This window comes from Oratosquilla oratoria, chromosome 17 (assembly GCF_046742065.1).
Source record: "Oratosquilla oratoria isolate Oo_2021 chromosome 17, ASM4674206v1, whole genome shotgun sequence".
In the NCBI taxonomy this organism is placed as follows: domain Eukaryota; kingdom Metazoa; phylum Arthropoda; class Malacostraca; order Stomatopoda; family Squillidae; genus Oratosquilla; species Oratosquilla oratoria.
Genome location: NC_134793.1, coordinates 15396544 through 15416543, shown reverse-complemented (window position 1 = coordinate 15416543; position 20000 = coordinate 15396544).

Below are 20000 nucleotides of genomic sequence, written 5' to 3'. Positions count from 1 at the left end.
TGTGTGTGTGTGTGTGTGTGTGTGTTTAATCATTCCCCCTGGATATTTTAATTTCTTAAAGGCATTAGTTATGAAGGCCTACCAACAGAGATGATTTTGTGCACTACTTTTCAGGACACAGCGAGCGAGTGAAGACCGGCGTGCTCATAGGCTTCTTCCTCAGAGCTTTTAGGATTTGCAGTGAGGAATTTTTAGAAGATGAATTAGCCTACATAACTAATGCCTTTAAGAAATTAAAATATCCAGGGGGAATGATTAAAAAGCTGAAAGGAGTGGCTAGAAACATTTTCATAAGACCAAATGTCCAGTCGTCCGAAGATAATAAGGTACAGTATATTTCGGTTCCTAACTCTAGAAAAACTGAAGGCATAGACAGATTTCTTGGGAAGAGTGGGATAAAAATAGCAAGGACGTCCAATTCCAAAATTGGAAAAATTGTCAAGACCAAGAATATAAAAGGACTGTCCCAAAACGCCCTCAGTAGCATCTATCGCATTCCTTGCGGTAGTTGCTCATCTTCGTATTACGGCGAGTCAGGTCGAGGCGTCGAGAAACGCATAGCTGAGCACAAACGAGACTTGAGGTCACACAGGACGTCTAACTCACTCGTCCAACATGCTGACCGGTCTGGACATTTGCCCCACTGGGATGGAGTCGAGGTTTTACACACGGGATTAAGGAGAGACATGAGGAAGACTGTTGAAGCTGCCTACATTAATTATTATGAAAATATCAATGACAGGGAAGGTTTTGTTTGTTTGTCAAAGGCAACAAGTAAATTAATTATAAATACAATTGGGAAACGTATGCATGATACGGGAAAGGGAATCCCCAGACAACCAGCGGGGTGACCTGTCCTTGTTCCCATCCTCGGATGTATAAATGTGTGGTCCAACTGTTTGTAGACAGCTTACTGAAGAAGACCGAGTCGGTCGAAACGTATAAGCAATAAAAAGTTCCAGCCCATCTTCGCTTATTCTTCCTCCACCCAGTCTCTCATCTGTCTAAACCATTCATCATATATATATGTATATATACATATATATATATATATATATATACATATATATATATATGCATATATATATATATATATATGTGTGTGTGTGCGTGTATATATATATATATATATATATATATGTGCGTGTGTATGATATATGTATAAATATATATATATACATATATATGTATATATATACATATAATATATGTATATATATACATATATATGCATATAATATATGTATATACATATACATATACATATATATATATATATATATACATATGTATATGTATATACATATATATACATATATACATATATATATACATATATATATATATATATATACATGTATATATATAGATAGATAGATAGATAGATAGATAGATATATGGTATCTGACTGCTGCCCGATCTTCAGTCGGGTTAAGGAAAGCAGACTAACTAAATTCAGCATTAGAAAGGAAGAAGTCTTCGAACAGATTGATAGACTTAAACTACAAAATCCCCAAGTTTAAAAAAGAAGATTCCGAGCGTGCTTAGAGCGTAAATTTGAAAACTACGAACAGTTAAAGAAGTATTTACTCGTAGTAAGTCGGTAGACACTGGGTTCGTGTCTGTTTCTTAGGGGCAGCCAAATGTTATATCTTTTTTTTTTCAAAAAGGATGAGAAATCTTCTATGCACAACTACAGGCCAATCAGGTAGACGTCGGTTATAGGTAAAAAGCTAGAATTAATAATAACTATCAGAATCAGAGATCACACCGAGAGACGTAATTTGATTCGTGATTCACTTTATGGGTTCACCAAGGGTAGGTCATGTGTGACTAATCTTCTATCTTTTTACACTGATGTCTACAAGGCCTCAGATAAAAATTAGAGTTACGATTTTATTTACCTTGACTTTAGTAAAGCGTTCGATCTTCTATCTCTTTACACTGATGTCTACAAGGCCTCAGATAAAAATTATAGTTACGATTTCATTTACTTTGACTTTAGCAAAGCGTTCGATAAGTTAACCAAGTGAGTCTTGACCTGATACCCAGGAAGCAGTGCGTTAGCGACAGGAATAGAGCTAACAGAGCATTAGGTTTCATTTTTAGGACGGTTAGGAGTAGAAGCGTAGAGTGTAGTTATGAAACTCTGGCGTTAGTTAGCCTATCCTTCCCTCTGCGTTACAGTTTTGGTCTCAGTCCTATTCACTCCAATCAGCCTTCCTCTGCCACGTCACTCCTGCAAACTTCTCGATCTCGTCTCTCCACCTTCTGTCTGGTCTCCCTCTTCCACGCTTCCTATCTCGCGGCGTCCATTCAGTAACACACTTGCTCCATCGCTCATCGCTAACTTACCTGCCCAATTCCACTTCCTCTCTTTTACCGCCTCCACAATGTCTTTGACTCTAGTCTGCTCTCTCACACAGCTTGCTCTCTCTCGGTCCCTCAGTCCTGTTAGTGGATTGTATCGGGTGGCTAAAGAATACTAGTTCACTTGTACCGCGTTTAATATATTTGGTTATACACTGACAACAAATGCGTGCACGCGCTACAAGGCTGACTTCAATACTGACGCGCCAAGCTCTAGCTTGCGCGGGAAAGACGTGCATCGCATTTGCGATATCTAATAATATTACAATTATATAATGTACACACACAATCACAATAAACAATAAACAATATATAATGTACACACACAATCACAATGAATAATAAAATAATATATAATGTACACACACAATCACAATAAACAATAAAACATACAACATAAGATAATTTTATACTACACACCATACCAACACATCATATCAATTCACTAGAATCAGTATAGAAGTGAATGACTAAAACGATGCACGGGCTCAGAAATTTACTTCACGAGGACAGGCATGGGTACCTTAATATACACTCTCTAGAAAGACGCAGAGTGCTGGGGGATCTAATAAGGGTGGTGTTCAAGTGGATCAAGGATGATTTGGATCAAGGGTGATGCAGCCAAGGTCATCATATTAAGACAACAGGGCAGGACTCCCAGTAATGGATTTCAGTTGGACAAACTTAGATGATTTAAGACGGAAATAGACAGAAACCGGTTTATCAATAGAGTGGTCAACGAATGGAATGACACTTAGTGAGCGCTAAAACTATGTATTGTTTTAAGAGAAGGTTAGACATCTTAATGAACGGGGAGGATATGTGGTAAAGGACATGGAACTGGCTAGTGTAGGCCTTATGGTCTCTTACAGTCTCCTTCATTCTTATGTTCTACTGAAGGAAGAGGAGGAGAAGAAAGAGGAAGAGGAGGAGGAGGAGGAGGAAGAGGAAAAGGAGGAAGAGAAGGAAGAGAAGAGGAAGAGGAAGACGAGGAAGAGGAACAGGAGGAGGAAGAGGAGGAAGAGGAGGAAGAGGAGGAAGAGGAAGAGGAAGAAGAGGAAGAAGGAGGAAGAAGAGGAAGGAGGAGGAGGAGGAGAAGGAAGAGGAGGAGAGAAGGAAGAGGAGGAGGAGGAAGAGGAGGAAGAGGACGAGGAGGAAGAGGAGGAGGAAGAGGAGGAGGAGGAAGAGGAGGAGGAGGAGGAGGAGGAGGAGGAGAGGACTCGCATCATCTTTACGGCAATCCGACCTCAGCTCCCTGGGTCTCCTGGAAGGGCGAGCTTCCGGGCCTCTCCCGAGGACCGACGGTGACTCGAACCTGTGACTCGATGGTGCCAGAAGGAATCGACCCTCCATGCTGCTGGCCATTGCCCCAGGCTATGCGGGACACACCTTGGAATGTGATGTCAACGAGGGTCCGAATTTGAAGATGACGATCAGCATCCCACCCAGCACATTTAAAAAAAAAAAAAAAAAAATTACGAAAAACAGAATTCATGGTTTCTTTTCGAATGAAAATCGAAAGAGGCAAAGACCGATCAAAGAAGTTAGTCTTCTAAAGCCAGCGATCCTCAGGCAATGGTAAATAGTGATGATATATTGGAGTGTATCAAAGATCTATTCGAAGATAATCAGCCATAGCCACGGAAGGAAAAGGAGAGATTGGCTTCCTCAATTCAGGTACATTTCACTGCCAAACAAACACATTTTGGAAAGGAAAGCTCGAAAATTGAAGGGATACTGGAAAGTATTCGAAATCTATTCGAGCATAAGCAGGATTGTGACCTTACAAAAACACAATGTCAAGAGAAGAAAAGGCTACCTTCGTGGATTGCGATCCAATTCTTTACGAAATAGAGTCGATTCCAAAAAGACAGCGCAAAGGACGATGATATACTAGAAAGTATCAGAAGTTTGTCTGGGCAGAACGATAGTAACAACCTCTCAAATCCACAAAGGAAAGAGGAAAGATTACCACCGTGGATTCCTATCCACCTCATTGAAATTCGATCCAAAGCAGTCGAAAATACATACATACACACATATACCAAGGCTTTTTCCCCCTTACTAGGGAGGTAGCCAAAAAGGAAAAGGCATAAAATCATTCCCACCCATTCCATCCCTGAATACACTCCACACCCCTCCACCCTCCCTTTTATCTTAGCACCTCCTGGATGACGGGTCATCCCTGCACCTTGTCCACTGCCCTGGGTCAGAAGCAGTGTCGCAAGACACAGCACATCCACAGCAAGGCCGCTTCATTAAATTGGCGACCCCCCTCTCCGTCCCCCCATTGCATAAAAGGAGAAGACGGGGAGAAATCCCTTCGGGCTGCGTCAAAATTTGCTCACACATACTACCTCACCCCCCATCCCCCCGCCCATTCCACCTCATGCATCACAACATCATCCATATACCACCATTTTCCATTCACCCCTGTCTTCGAAAATAATGAGGAAATATTAGAAAGCATTAGATTTTTATTTGGGGTGAATTATAGTACTGAACTCTCAAAAACACAGCAGAAACAGGACCATATACCCTCGTGGATCACTATCCACCTTATTAAAATTCGATTCTAAAAAGAAATCGAAACAAATGAGAAAATACTAGAATGTATTAGAAGTTTGTTTGAGCACAACAAAGGTAAAGATCTTCCAAAGACACGGCGGGTATTGAAGGACCGGTTACCTTCTTAGATACCGATTCATTTTGAAAAAGACAATGCAAATAATGAGGTGATACTCGAAAGTATAAAGAATCTGTTCGATCATACTCAGAGTAACAAGGCTAGTAGCACGCCTTACCAACGGAAAGAAAAGGAGCGATTACCCACATGAATCCCGGTAGTAATGGTAAAGTCAATTTCACTATCATTACGTGTTTTTTTTTTTGTTTTTTTTTTTAGGGGGGTCCTCAGCTGAATAAAGTTACCTAAAAGAAAAAAAAAATCTATAAGGCTCATTCAGAGGCATCGGAAGGTCGGGGGGACTTCCTCGGCTGAATAAAATCGTCTGCCGGCAGCCAGAAGACACGCGGGGACGATCGGGGCACGTTTTGACCTTTTAAATGACGTCGGAGAGGTGGAACTCCCTCTGGTCAACAAAATGGATGAGGAGGAGGTGGAGAAGGGGGAAGAGAAGGAGGAAAAAGAGGAGGAAGAAGAGGAAGAACAGGAGGAAGAAAGGGACAAGGAAGACGGGGAGTAGGAAGAGCAGGAGGAAGAAGAGATGAAGGAGGAAGGGGTAGAAGGAGGAAGAAGAGGAGGAAAAGGAGAAAGGGAAGAGAAAGAGAAGGAAGAGGAAGAACAGATGGAAAAGGAGACAGAGGAGGAGAAAAGGAAGGACAAGAAATGGAAATGAAGAAAAGGAGCTGAAAAGGAGGGAGAAGAGGAGGTGGAGGAGGAGGAGGGAGAGGAGGAGAGAAAGGAGGAAGATGTGGAGGAAAAGAAATAATATATATATACATATATACGCATGCATACATACATATATACATGCAAACAATCATGCCTACATATGTAAATGCATGCATATACCCATATGCAACTTAAATAAATGCAAATATAAATAAGAACGTACCTACATGTATAAACCTTTTACGTGTGCATAAACAGTCAATACGTCCTAGTGTCGACATAAAAATAAACGAACATGAGTCCCAGGGAGAGGAAGAAAATGACCATAGTTTACCGACATCTATTTTCGCTCCAATGGTCCTGAAATCTTAACAAGTCTGAAGACATTGTGATGAAATCAGTATGAAGAGGTACAAGGATAGTGCATTGAGACAGGCCAGTGGTCAATTCGACCCCCTTGCATAAATGAACATTGTAACTCTCCGGGAACAATATCAACAAAGTACATAGACGCACACACATACATCTCTAGTAGAAATAAATACACAGAAATTGTTGAGCGAAATGAATAGTTTTCTGTCACGAAAGAGATGTACGCGTTTATCTTGATATATATATATATGCAGACAAACCACTGGGAAAATGAAAGAGATGAGACCGAGCGCTTTCGTCTATTCAGACATTTTCAAGCATTGAAAATGTATGAATAGAAGAAAGCGGTCGGGCTCATCTATTTCATTTTGCCAGTGGTTGGTCTGCATAGTAGTGTCGCGCGTTCAAGTGATTTATTCTTCATAGATATATATAGATATATATATATATATATATATATATATATATATATATATATATATATCATTGGAATATATACGCGAGGCTCGGGCTGAAATCAACTTTTGCGTAGACAGCAAGCTATGCATGGTTTTAACATCCTACATGCTACATGGTAATGCTAGGAAATCGGAAATAATACGTCATTCACAAAACATGGAGATAACCATCAGGAAAATGAAAACTTAGTAACCGAACGTTTTCGTCTGAAATAGAGAAAAACGTTGGAATTCCACCTACATCACCCACCTATATCCTTATATCACTGACGTATTTCCTCCCCAGTGCAACACTTGCAACACTACACTGTCTGTAAGACACATATTCATACACTGCACGAAATATAACATACAGCACCAGGCGCATATACATTATTACAGACTCAACAAAATTCAGTTAAACGTGACAAATCTTTTGGCCAATGACTGTTTCCTTACTTGCAAAGTAGTGTATTATTTGCGCACAACGGGACTGTTGTGGAAATTGTAATGGTAAATTAAACAGGATCGCAGGTTCACACCAGGATTAATGACCCCTTTATGGGTCGGTAGCCTAAAGATCCAATTTTTTTTTTTTTTTTCTTTTTTTAGTGGTTACTTGCATATGGTACATGTAAGAGACATAAGTCATACTTCATCAAACAAAATAAACGATTTGATTTAATAACAAGCACAAAAGACGAGGCAAAGTAGTGGATATACATCTGTATCTACACATTTTGTAGGGTAGGTAAAAGCCAAAATAAAGTACATAAATGAAATACCCACATAGGGTCACTCTAGAAAGAGAATAGCTTTAAGTACTCTAATTTGAGGTCAAGAGTCCAAGTTATCAGCTGATAGAAAGGACCTCCATAACGTCCCAAGGGAAGAATAGGAAGAACGAGTATCCAAATCGATCCTTGTACATTCATATACCAAAGGCTTTTTTCCCCTTACACGGAGGGTAGCCAAAAAGAAAAAGGCATAGAAATCACTCCCACCCATTTCATTTCCCATATATTCCACTCCCCTCCACCCTCCTCCCTCCCTCCTATCTTAGCACCTCCTGGATGACGGGTCATCCCTGCATCTTGTCTACTGCCCTGGGTCAGAAGCAGTGTCGCAAGACACAGCACATCCACAGCAAGGCCGCTTATAAAAGGGAATATTATAGAAGAAAGATAAGTTGTTTAAGGAAACCTAACACTTTGAGGTATCCTTAGGAGTGAAGGACCGGAGGACGGTAACCCTAAAAATAGCCATAGAAAATATACAAGACAATGTTGGGGTGGACAGGAACATGTATTTCTTTACAAAGGATTACAAAGGCGGAGCATGCCAACAGGAGACCTTTTGATCCATATCTAGGTCGGATGCGAAAAAAAAAATCATAATGATAAATAAATCAATGAATAAATAAAAACTATAATTATGTAAATAATGAATAAAATACATGAATAAATGCATATACCCTGTATATATGTGCACACATATATATATATATATACATATATATATATACATATATATATATAATATATATACACATACACATTAAGAAAAGAGGCAATGATAAGGAGTAAAGTCTTAGACCAGTGGTTCCTAACCTTTTCTGGCTTGAGGCTCCCTTGCCAAGCCTCTCAGAAGTCCCCGACACCCTTGTTAGAAAATCTAATTTCTAGTTTGTCAGTATTTTGTTGATTCAACATCACTGTAACAAAATTTTGTCCCTGGATGATACGAAAATACTCATCTTTACACTGATGGTGCTTTGAATAAAAATGGATGACAGAGTCGGTAATACGAAAACTATTTTTGTCCTGAATTTTGGCGGCACCATCAGTTGATCTCACGGCACTCTTTGGTGCCGCGGCACACTGTTTGAGAACCACTGTCTTAAAGGGGGTTTGCACGGTCTAACCACTCTAACGGTTCGTCGAACGCGGTTCGACAGACACGTGTTTAAAGTGATGTGTGAACGTGTGAACGGGGTATTTGGGGTTTAACCAACGTGTTCGACAACCAAATACCCCGTTCACACGTTCATACATCACTTTAAACACGTGTCTGTCGAACCGCGCTCGACGAACCGTTAGACTTTACCTTCCTCAGGAGTACAGAATGAAATAAGTCAACACTACACTACTAACATGAGAAATATACTCCAGAATCGGCAGAAGAAAAACGGTGACCATCTACAACAAGAGCTATAAAACGACTCAGAAAGAAAACTAAAAACTAAGAAGCAGAGTAAAAGATAGATACCTTACGAAATAGTTTAGAAACCAGTATCTTTTTTTTTTTTTTTGAGGTAAAATGATCGATTTATCTATTTTGATATGATAATTTCAAATAGAGTAGATCAGGTTGCCAACTGGATATTTCCTCAAAGTTAGAATAATTATGTTATTTTCATTATATAAATGTCATATACAACATATGTAAAATTATAATGCTATCTTGACTATTTTACCGAATCTGATCTGTTGATCGGTTTTATGCAACAATTTCTTAGAATTATTTCATAATTTATTCCGTGTCACGCCACGCTTGTCGCTTGTAGGCATTAAGGCCCCTTTCACACTAGGCAACTAGTGACCGTCATTAGTTGCCTACCATTATTTTAAATTGAGCCTTTCACACTACGTCACTGCGGTTGCCCGGTTGCGCAACAGGCTATGGCTGTTGCCCGCTCCGGTAACAAGTGACCGTCACTGGCAGTTGCCGTCGCCGACCGTCTCTTTTTCTTGACCAGCAAAGCCAACAGAAGCACCTCCTCCATTGATGCCATTCTTTCGACTAATGAAATGATGAGAAAGGATTCCACAACTCGGTGACAGTCACTTGTTGCTTGCAGTTGCCCGAGACTCACTAGGCAGGTGACGGTCACTAGTGACGGTCACTAGTGACGGTCACTAGTTGCCTAGTGTGAAGGGCCTAAAGCAAACATTTCATGTTGCGTCTCTAGTCTTTTCTGGGCTTCGTTTGCCTTAGTATCGTTTGTCCATGGAAGAAATACTCGTATTTTGGTGAAACCACGCACCATGTTCGTCACTTACTGCTCGACAGTTACATAAAAAAAAACCGCTAGATACAAACTCGAAAAAGTATTTCTTGACTGACATGTTATATCGCATGAACTTGATGTTTGTGTTTTTTCAATTCCTTATATTTGTCTTTTTTGTCCATAAGAAATGTTGTTTGCCTTAAATGGAATGTATATCAGGCAGCCTTCTCCTTTCCTTGCACTGCAAGTCATATTCATTAGCTATAAAAAGTTCACAAGAGTGAGGACTAATAAAAACACCTCCATCTTGCTTAGCATTACTGGGGAAGTGTATTTTTTTCTTCTTTTTTATCCTTTATTAGACATAGCCTCTATTGTTAGATTGTAGTATTTTTTTTTCTTCAATAAGTAATGGGTGCTGATATTTTTTTGTTAGTTACAATGATGAACGGAATGTTCACTCACTAATGACTTATTGAGAATTTCCTACATTCATGTCGTATTTACAGTAGTATTGTATGTATCCTCCCTGCAAACTCATGATGATGATGATGATGATGATGATGATGATGATGATGATGATGATGATGATGATGATGATGATGATGATGATGATGATGATGATGATGATGATGATGATGATGATGATGATGATGATGATGATGATGATGATGATGATGATGATGATGATGATGATGATAGTAATGATGATGGTAATGATGGTGATGATGGTAATGATGGTGATGGTGATGATGGTGATGATGGTGATAGCGATAGTAATAGTGACAGTGATAGTGATGATGGTGAAGGTGGTGGTGATGGTGGTGATGGTGGTGATGGTTATGATGGTGATAGTGATGATAGTGATGATAGTGATAGTGACAGTGATGATGGTGATGATGGTGATGGTGGTAGTGATGATGGTGATGGTTATGATGGTGATAGTGATAGTAATAGTGATAGTGATAGTGGTGATGATGATGATGATGATGATGATGATGATGGTGATAGTGATGGTGATAGTGATGGTGATGGGTGGCGTAGGTTGTAGTGTTGATGGTAGAAACCCAATACAAAAGAAAGATAAAAGGCACGGACAAAAGGAGGAAGAAGAGGAGTAGGAGGAAAAGGAAGAGGAGGAGGAAGTGGAGAAGGAGGAAGAGGAGGAGGAGGAGGACGAGGAGGAGGAGGAGGAGAAGGAAGAAGAAAGCGGAAAGATTGGAAGAATGAATATATTAATACAAACGGAAATGTGTTAAACACATATATATGAAGCTGAAAGAGAAGAGGGACAAAGAGAGTGACAGACAGACACAGAGATATAAAGAAATATAGAGAAGGAGAGAGAGAAATTGGGAGATATAGATTGAAAGAGAAAAGGAGAGAGAGAGAGAGAGAGAGAGAGAGAGAGAGAGAGAGAGAGAGAGAGAGAGAGAGAGAGAGAGAGAGAGAGAGAGAGAGAGAGAGAGAAATAGAGAGAGAGAAGAGGAGAAGAGAGAGGGGGAAAGAAAGAGAGATAAGGTGATAGGTATGGAGATAGAGATTGAAAGAGAGGGGGAGAGAGAGAGAGAGAGAGAGAGAGAGAGAGAGAGAGAGAGAGAGAGAGAGAGAGAGAGAGAGAGAGAGAGAGAGAGAGAGAGAGAGAGAGAGAATGACGTCCGCTTGAAGTCGGTGTAACCTTTGCCCTGCGTGCTGAGATAGCCAATACAGTATGGAGTCGGCCACAGGCAACCACCATTCAGGGTTCAAACTGGGGCCCTCATAGTTCACGGGACAGGAACGAAACCAGCATTGCCTCTGTCCCGAGCAACGTGGCGGGATTAAGGGATGACCCCCTCGTCCACATACAATGATTTCTATTCATTTATTCATTTGTTTGTTTGTTTATTTATTTATCTATTTATTTATTCATTTGCATATTCATTTATTTCCATTTTCTATTTATTCTATTATTTATTTATGTTATTTATCTACTTATTTACATATTTATTTATCTATTTATTCATTCCTTCATTTGTTTGTTTAATAATTCATTTGTTTATTCATTTATATATCTACTCACTTTTTTATTTACTCGTTTATCAATTTCTTTATTCATTTGTCCATTTGTTCATTTATCAACTTATCAATTTATCTATTTATTTATTTACTTGTTTAATGGGCAGGGAAAAGTTGTAAGGAGAATTTAGGCTTTGACTCGGCTATCCTCCTTATATGGGGGAAAAGACATTACAGAGTGTGTGTGAGATTCACCATGGTCTTGGATCACGTGTTGAACTTGTGATCGACAGCTATCTCCCTCCCGAAAGAGAGCTCAGAGCTCATATATGACCGATCTATGGGTAATGCTGTGACCTTACACGCATACACACACCCAACTCCCTGCCCACGTGAGTTGGTGTAACAACCCGCAGAGCAGCTATACTGAAATTATTTCAGCCCTGGGCGGGATTCAAACCCGGACCACCGTAGCGGCGGCCGCAAACGCTACCACCGCGCCATCAAGTCGCGCGCGCGCGCGTGTGTGTGTGTGTGTGTGTGTGTGTGTGTGTGTGTGTGTGTGTGTGTGTGTGTGTGTGTGTGTGTGTGTGTGTGTGTGTGTGTGTGTGTGTGTGTGTGCATATACACGCGTGTGTGTATGTATACATGCGCGTGTATACGTACCTCTATATGCATATGTTCTTTGATTCCCAGAATCATTAAACACAAAGACCTCATCTGTATCCTTCTGCAGCATCCAGAACACTTCCATTCCCATTGCCATTACGGTCATTATATGGACTGAATCCCTACAGGATTTCTGAGACCACTAACGAACAGAACGATACGTTTCCGTTATTGCTGGAGAATATCAAATCATTCGTACTTGCCCCCGCGTGTACATTAGGGAGTAATGTAGGTAGATGGGTGCTTTGTTCGAGGGGGAATTGGTCCCTTAAGGGATATGAGTAATGTCTGGATAAGTAAGTAGATGGATAGGAAACCTAGAGGACGTATTATATAGAATAAGTATTCGATGACCCGATAGACTAGTGTTTATTAATTTTTTTTTTTTTTTTCTATTTAAGGGATATGTTTGTTAGAGTAAAACTGTTTTCGCACTTACGTCCTTTTGTGTAGATATATATCTTGTCATATCAAATTAGGAATATATCTTTTGAAACATATAAATCAAGATATAATGCGTTTTGTGTCCTTTGTATATGATTTTTTGTACTTCAATTTTAATTTTTAGGATATATATTCTAAGGTATATATGTATAGATCTTATTATTTTGCGTCATTCTTTGCACATTATTTTTTATTTTTATTTTTATTTTGAATTCTTGAATTTATTGAATTCTTGAATTTATTGAATTCTTTAATTCTTGAATTCTTGAATTCTTGGATTTGTTGAAGTTATTGAATAATGAATTTGTTGAAATTTTAAATTTTTGAATTTTTGAAATTTTGAATTTTTGAATTTTTGAATTTTTGAAAAATATTAGTAAAAGATCTGTTGTGTCTTGTCCTTCTGTTTGGTTTGTCAACTTTTCCAACGCTGGTGGACCTGTGACATATAGCAGTTAGAAATAACAAAAATTGTAAAACAGGAAAAATCCATGTAAGATGGTATCTCCCCCTGACAGTTGTTGATAGATGAATTGAATGATGGATTGAGAGTTATGGAAGGCTAGCAAAAGACAGAATCCGGTTTGAGGGATATGTCATTGATCTAGAACGATTTTCATGGGTTTTCTAGGATTGGATCGTTGATATGTTGCACTAGAAATAGTTTATAAGGTATAGGATATGCGGTATGTGCCTAGTAATGGTGATAGATAGAGAAGCCTTTAATGATAATCTGGTGAGTTTTAATGATTAAGAATAAATTAGTGGTTTTAACGTGGGGGCCATGGGGACCCCAAGGGGGCCATGGGGACCCCAAGGGGGCCATGGGGACCCCAAGGGGGCCATGGGGACCCCACAAGGGGGCTGTGGGGACCCCCCAAAGGGGCTGTGGGGACCCCCAAGGGAGCCATGAGGACCCCCCAAGGAGACCATGAGGACCCCCCAAGGGGACCATGAGGACCCCCCAAGGGAGCTGTGGGGATCCCCCAAGGGGGCCGTGGGGAACCCCGAGGGGATCATGGGGTCCACGAAAGGGGGCCATGTGGACCCCCAAGGAGGCCATGAGGACCCCCCAAGGGAGCCATGAGGACCCCCCAAGGGGACCATGAGGACCCCCCAAGGGGACCATGAGGACCCCCCAAGGGGGCAGTGGGGACCCCCCAAGGGGCCTATGAGGACCCCCCAAGGGGGCTGTGGGGACCCCCCAAATGGAACGTGGGGACCCCCAATAGAGCCATGACAGGAATTTAGGGGGTTGTGCACTTCTGTTACAAATTATACATTTCTACATACTGTAAGGAATCTGAATGTAAAAAAAAATATATTTCAAATATAAAATAATTATGATTGTCAACTTTGTAAGAAAGTACAGGGTCTTCCTTCATTATTAATTATTATTATTATTATTATTATTATTTTTATTTTTTTTTTTTTTTTTTTTTTTTTTTTTTTTTTTGAGGTGAGATTTCGGAAAAAATGAAGGGGAACCACACAGATGTTGAGGACTGATAAAGGGGAAAATAGAGTGAAAAAGCTTGAGAACACTGGAATAGATAGCATTTGTCTTTTTGTAAGAACAGTTAACGTATAGCATTATGAAGCGATGAAGATGATATAGGATACCGGTGCGTCTGTTATTATGCTCCCGAAAGACGACAAAGATGGAATATTGGTTCTGATGGATGCAATTCTCGAGGGAGTTTTTGGTATAGCGGTTCAATAAACTCTTTTTCTCTCTCTTTTCTTCGCTCTCTCATACATAATCGTCGATCAGAAATTATTTCATTTACGTTCTTTCTTTCCGTCTGCATTTGATTTTCTTTTTAACAAAATCATACTTTTTTCTAATTGAACTACTGTACTTTTATATGTTTATTAGTATTTTGTTCTTATTCAATTTTATCTTACTTTATCTTATTTCATTTTATTTTTATCTATTTTACTTTACATATTCTACTTACTAGTTTTATTTTTGCTTACATTTTTCCTCGTCACTTTATTCAATTTTTCACGGAAATGAAATTGAACAATAAGCATTTTTTTTTTCAAAACTACCTTTTTTAATTTAATTGTTTTATATGTTTATTACTATTTTATTCTTATCTTCATTTTCATTTTTTTATCTATTCTCCTTTATTTTTTGAGTAATTAGTTTTATTTTTTCTCACTTTTCTACTTGTTCCATTTTTCACGAAAATGAAATTGTAACATAAGTTCCCGAAGTTGATTATTTGATGTTTTCGACGACAAAGTTGTGCAGTTTTGAACCAGACTCATAAACGGAGTTTGTGCTCCCACTGATGACTTCAGCCATTCAACGGAATTCGTTGTCGAGGGTAATTATACTGTAAATGATCCTGACCATGTATATATATATAATGTATATTTCACAAGACGAAAATGTAGTAGCACATTTAGTAAAATGTTTTGAATAACCCACTGTCGGAGAAACAAAGCAAAAGAAACGGACGAACTGTATATTTCGACCACTACTGCTGAAGAGGACCACAGTAGTGGTCGAAATATACAGTTCGTCTGTTTCTTTTCCTTTGTTTCTCCGACAGTGGGTTATTCAAAATATATATATATATATATATTATATATATATATATATATTATATATATATATATATATTATATATATATATATTCATATTATATATATATATTCATATTACATATTATATATGTATATATATATATATATATATATATATATTCATTCTATTTTTCGTTTTGTTTGCCTGTTTGTTTGTTTGTATATTAATTTGTTTCTCTAATTATGTATCACTTACCTATCTATTTTTATTCATTTGTAAATATATTCTTATATTCACTTGTTTATCTATTCATCTATTTAAATATTCAATTATCTACTTATTTATTCATGCATCACTGTACATTATGTCTATTTTTGTGTTTTTGTTTTTTATTTCATTGGTTTGTTTACTTGTGTCTGTTACTTCAGTTGAAGTTGATTAGATTGGGTTATGTTTGTTTGTTTGCTTTTTTACGTTAGATTAAGTTTTGTTAGGTTAGATTGTGCCACTTTAAGTATAATTAGATAAGGCTGTGTTAGACTAGCTTACACTAGGCTAGGTTAGGATTAATAGATTTTTTTTATCTGCATAAGTTTGGTTAGGTTAAGTCTTTTCAGGTTTTCTTATGTTTCCTCAAGTTTACTTAGATTACGTTAAGCTAGTATTTGATTTTTGTACTGATGCTCAGTATTTTATTTTTTTCCTTCTTCTTTTCTTCCTTTTTATTTTCTTTTCGTCCTCGTCTTCTGTTTGTTATAAAGAAACAAGAACACATACCTTCACGAGGAGCAATCAAGCTTATCAGGACATTCAAGAAAAGCCATCCCACACACACACACAGACACACAGACACACAGACACTCTGTGCCTTTGTCTGCATGCTTTCATTCTTCTTCTCTCTCTCGATGTCTGGTGGCCTGTGTGTCTGAGTGTTTTTCCGTTAATGTATGTTTCTGTATTTGTGTGTCTGTGTACGTGTGCATGTCTGTCTTTGTCTTTTTCTTTCAGTGTCTGTCGGTCTGTCTGTGTTGGTGACTGTGCGTCTCTCTGTGATTATGTTTCTGTGTTTGTGTGCATGTCTGTTTTGAGTTTTTGCTTCAGTGTCTGTGTTTGTGGCTGTGTGTCCTTTTGTGGTTATGTATGTTTCTATACAGGGCATATGTATATTTCTCTTTGTTTACTAGTTTATCTTAATGTTTCTATATTTGTCTTTGTGTTACCAATGTATTCTATTCGTCTTTCTTATTTTTTTTTTTTTTTTATGAAAGTGGCAGTTACAGACAAAATTGACGAGTTAAACACCATATGAGGACGGAGCCTTTATTTGTACGACGTTTCGCTTATTACAACTTTTTCAAGTATAAGTTGAGATACATATGCTTGAGATTAAATAAGGGGAAAGGAGAGAACGGGGAGAGAAAAGAAGAAGGGGGGAAGGAAGAGGAGGAAGAGGAGGAAGAGGAGGAAGAGGAGGAAGAGGAGGAAGAGGAGAGGAGGAGGAAAGGGGGAGGATGGAACACTGGGAAAGGTTGAGAATACTGGCCCAAACGTCCGTGGGCGAAATGTTCACAAAGGGTGGTTTAAATATTTAAAATTTTGCTGGCCATGGGTATTAGGGGAATTCTTGTTTTTCTTCAAGAAAACCACATTTGATCGTTTCTCTACGCCAGATCAGTACTTTGAGTATAAGACAAAGAATGATAAAGAGATGCCTGTTCTCTCTAAGAGGAAGACTGGTAAAGAGAAGAGAGAAGAGAGGAGGAAGAAGAGAGGAAGAGTGGAAAGAAGTGAAGGAAAAAGAGGATGAGGTGAAAGAAAATGAGATTGTAAAGAAGAAGTAGGAAGAATGGGGGAAAAAAGAAAGAAGGTAAGAAACAGGCGGAAGAGATTAAGAACTAGAAAGAGGAGAAGGAAAACAAGGAAAAGGAGAAGAAGAACAGAAAAGAGGGAAGAAGTAGATAAGGTCAAGAATAAAAACGAGGAGTAGAAAAAGGAAGAACAAAGAAGAGAAGTTGCAGAAGAAAGAAGTCCAGGAGAGAAGGAAGGAAGAGAAGGAAGGAAGATAAGGAAAACAAAAAAAAACAAAAAACTGAAAAAACGAGAAAAGAAAAAAGGAAAGGGGAGAGGGTGGAAAATGTGAAAGAGATGAAAAGGAAGACGTAAAGGAAGAGGAATACGCAGAGAAGGAATAGGATAAAAAGAAAAACTGAAAACACGAAAATGAATAAGAAGAAGGGAGGAGAGGGTGGAAAGGGGGAAAGAGGAAATAGAAGGGAAGACGGAAGGAAAGAGGAACACACAGAGGAAGAAACAGATAAACTAAAAACACGAAAAATAATAAGAGAAAATGAGAATAAGAAAGAAGAAAGAGGTGAAAGGAGAGACGGAAAGGTAAGATGAACACAGAGAAGAGGAAGAAAATCGAAAACACGAAAAACAAGAAAAAGGTAGACGGTAAAGAAGGAAGTGGAGGTGGAGTGAAAGGTGGAAGGTGGATAAGTTATACAAGAGAAGTGGAAGGCGAATTAAGAGGAACACGTCGTGGAGGACGAAGTACAAGACGTACCTTGTCGAGGAGCAAAGCCGTCGACGCGAAACCCGAAGTCTCTCTTCAATATTTCTCCTTCAACAGCTCCTGGTGGTCTGTGGTCTCAAGTTGAGGTCTCTTGTAAGTTGAGGTCTCTTGCGAGTCTCAAAATTGGTCTCAGACATTTCTTCTATTTATTCACCTTTTTTTGCTTATCAAGAAATGTCCCCTACGATACATTGACCAAATGAGTTTAGAAATGATTGTGTTCATAGTTCTTAGTTTTTGTATTTACTTAGAATACTATAAATGTGATTACCTCCTTTCCCCTCCTCAACACACTAAAGCAAAAATAATGTCAATCCAAAATTTGTAACCAAACGAGTTAAGGCTTTAGATTCAATTAGAATACTATAAACACGAAGCAATGGTCACCACATCAGTACACTCAGAGAAAATTTGACTCTTCAAGTGCTGAAATCAGCAATAGATAGAGCTGTCAGATTCGTTTTCTTAACAGAACATATCTTACATATTTTAATGTATATATATATATATATATATATATATAGTTTGTGTCTGTGTGTGTGTGTGAGAGAGAGAGAGGGAGAATCTCATTTTCTAAGATAAGCAATATGTGACATTTTATCAATATAGTGGTGGAACCCAGTGGATCCAGTGGAGTCATGTAGATCCGATTGGAGTCCTATAGATCCGATGGAATCCTATAGATTTGATGGAATCCGGTAGATCCGGTAGATTTGGTGGAGTCTGATAAATTCTTTGGAGTTCTGTGGAGCCTGTGGAGTTCTGTAGATTCTGTGGAATACTGTAGCTCTGGTTGAGACCTGTAGATTCCGTAAAATTCTGTAAATTCAGTGAAGTCCTGTAGATCCGGTGGAGTCCTGTAGACCCTGTGGAGTTCTGTGGATCCAGTGAAGTCCTGTAGATCTGGTGAAGTTCTGTAGATTTGGTGAAGTCCTGTAGATCCGGTGGAGTCCTGTAGATCCAATGAAGTCCTGTAGGTTTGTTGGAGCCCTGTAGATCCAATGAAGCCCTGTATGTTTGTTGGATCCCTGTAGATCCAATGAAGTTCTGTATGTTTGTTGGAGCCCTGTAGATCCAATGAAGTCCTGTATGTTTGTTGGAGCCCTGTAGATCCAATGAAGTCCTGTATGTTTGTTGGAGCCCTGTAGATCCAATGAAGTCCTGTATGTTTGTTGGAGCCCTGTAGATCCAATGAAGTCCTGTATGTTTGTTGGAGCCCTGTAGATCCAATGAAGTCCTGTATGTTTGTTGGAGCCCTGAAGATCAGTTGGATTCCTGCCAAAGGAGGAGGTAGCTGGAGGCCGAAGGTCAATTAGATCTTCAGTCTTGGGCTCCCGTGAGGTTCACTACTTGGCTTGATCTTCTTAGAATTCGTTTTGGGGTAAATTTAAGATCTTAGATACGGTTGTTGTTGGTTGTTGTTCTTTCCTATCCCAAATTTGAAGAAATAGAATAAAAACAAAAAAAAAACCGCACAGTTGGCTAAAAATAAGTTGTAAAAATTAGTCCGTCATAGCTTTGTTGTAGTTTTTTTTTTTTTAATGTGCACTTTGATTAACGCCATCATAGTCTCGATCTCAATTTAATATTAAAATTAGATATAAAATAAAATAAATAAACAAGAAATAATAACAATAAAAATAACAAAAGTAATGAAAATAATAAAGATATAGGTAAAAATGATTATTATTAATAATAATAATAATAATAATAATAATAATAATAATAATAATAATAATAATAATAATAATAATAATAGTTAGTAATAATAATAATAATAATTAGTAATAATAATAATAGTGATAATAATAATAATAATAATAATAATAATAATAATAAAATAATAATAATAAAACAATTATAATAAACTAATAATAATAAAATAGCAATAATAATGAGTCTTTTTGATTCCTCTCTCTTTTCTTCTTTCCCCCAGTTTGCCCCCCTCCCCCACTTCCCCCCCAAGCCATGTGGCGACTCCCACCTCCTTCCCTGCAGCTTGCAAAGCGGATTACAGACCTCGTTAGATGGCGTATTTTCGCCAATTTTCCGGCCAAACACATTTCCGAGTTTATCGACTACCCCGATCTGGCGTGGTGTACAGCAGAGACACAGCCTCATCCAGACCTACGAATCTATTTCTCCAATTTCTGGTAAAAAAAATAAAAAAAAATTCTACAAACCCTTGAAAAGCTATTTATGGAGTTATTTTTACGTTTGTTAATCATTA